The sequence below is a fragment of the Lipotes vexillifer genome, unplaced genomic scaffold, assembly GCF_000442215.2.
Source record: "Lipotes vexillifer unplaced genomic scaffold, Lipotes_vexillifer_v1.1 scaffold232, whole genome shotgun sequence".
Lineage (NCBI taxonomy): Eukaryota > Metazoa > Chordata > Mammalia > Artiodactyla > Lipotidae > Lipotes > Lipotes vexillifer.
In genome coordinates, this window is record NW_006793997.1 from 2,630,561 (window position 1) to 2,632,561 (window position 2,001).

Sequence of the window (2,001 nt, forward strand, 5' to 3'; positions counted from 1 at the left end):
CCTGCGCATCCGGAGCCTGTGGTCCGCAACGGGAGAGGCCACAACAGTGAGAGGCCCGTGTACCGCATAAAAAAATAATAATAATAACTTACTTTGGATGACAGGAAAAAAAGAAGGATGGAGGAGGGGGTCCTGGTATCCCCTGTACCACCACCACTCTGAATTTCCTCAGAAAATAAACATAGTGGACGTCTGTTTCTTGGCTGTTCAGCATCTCTTCTCCCTTATTGCAGAAACAGCACCCCATTTTTCCTTTTGGAGAAACACCTCACCACTCTCTCAGTCCAAGTGGTTTAAACACCCCCACCCCACAGTCAGGGGTGGGTACGTGCCCCAGGGCTCAGTCAGTATATCCAGCCCTACAGCAGTGGTTCAGAAAAGATATAACAAAGGTTAGCCAACAAGAGCCAATCTCAGGATTCTTGGAGGGAATCGAATCAATGAGAAAGACGAGCTCTTTTTCATTGAGCTGCTGGGTCCCATATTGTGATTCTGAGGGAGAAAACCTCCTAAGAAAGAAGCTCACAGGGAAAGTAGCAGGTTGGAGAGAAAAAGATGCTTCTGATGACATTGTTGGAACATCTGGGTCTAACTACATCTATCCTGGATTTTTCAGTGATGGGTCAATAAATTCTACTTTTTTAAAATATTAAACCAGAATTTCCCAACCTTAGAACTACTGACTTTTTTGGCTGGATGGGGGCTGTCCTGTGCTTTGTAGGATGTTTAGCAGCACCTCTGGCTTCTACTCACTAGAAGTCAATAGTCATCCTCACCCCACAGCTGTGACAACCAAAAACTGTCTCCAGTCATTTCCAAATGCTCCCTTGGGGGCAAAACCACTTCCAATTGAGGACCACTGGTTTAAACCAGTTTGGATCAGGTTTCTATTGCTTGTAACCAAAATGAGTTATGATATCATATGAACCCATCAACTAATTCCTTACCTAATTTCCAGGAATAATTTTTATTCCTACATTTCTTTACTTTCCATGGTACCTGAAACATAGAAAGCAAAGCCAAACAGTCTATTTTGTATTTTTTAAATACTGTAGTAAATGAAGCAAGTCAATCAGATCAAGAACAACTTAGAACTCAGTTTCAGCAGTACTTTTTATAAGTGGCAGATTTGGGTACATGGATTACACCTTTTTCTTCCTTTTAAAAATTTAAACATCTTCCCTAATTTACTTTCTTTATTTTAGAATTTTCAGCAATTTTCTTTCATCCACAGGCCTTGCCTTCGATGGGAAACTAATCAATAAGAAATTATATTTTTGCCAGGCTATTTTAAAGTAACTAACATATTTCTCTCTCATTCATGGCTCTTGATTGTGAAATAAAAACAGAAAGTCAGTGGAGATTCCACACTACATTACTGAAACTCCCATTTCATCGCACTCCATCAGGGCCAGCTTCAGCTATCAGAGCCATTTCTCCTGATGGCCCTACTTTAAGCGAAGCTTGTGTTTGATCATCAACCTCATATTGTAAACTGAAGCTCAGCTGAAAATGAGTTAGCCCTTCAGAATGAGGCATGGCAGGGTGGTAATTATTAGCAAAACACTCAAAGCAGACAGCCTGCATTCACTAATTCTATCTGAAATTCTTTTTATGCCAGTTATTACTCTTATCATTGTGATACTGACCCAACTTTTGGCTCCTAAATTGGAATATCCCTTTCAAGAAAATGTCACATTGTGTTGAATAAGAAAATCAAAATGAAGTTTCAAGATTCGCTGTTATACAGCAGAAACTAACACACTATTGTAAAGCAATTATACTCCAATAAAGATGTAAAAAGAAGAAAAATGAAGTTTCAAGGTGAGTACAGCTACCATCTTTTCAATTGTCTTTGAAAACAGCAGCCAGGAGAGTTTTCAAGACACAGGCACAGTTAGACATATGACTACACTTCATACATGTACTTGTGTATCTGAAGACCACCGATGCCAGGGAAAGATGGAGAGGGAAAGAGAGTGGACAAGGAGAGAGCTTTTC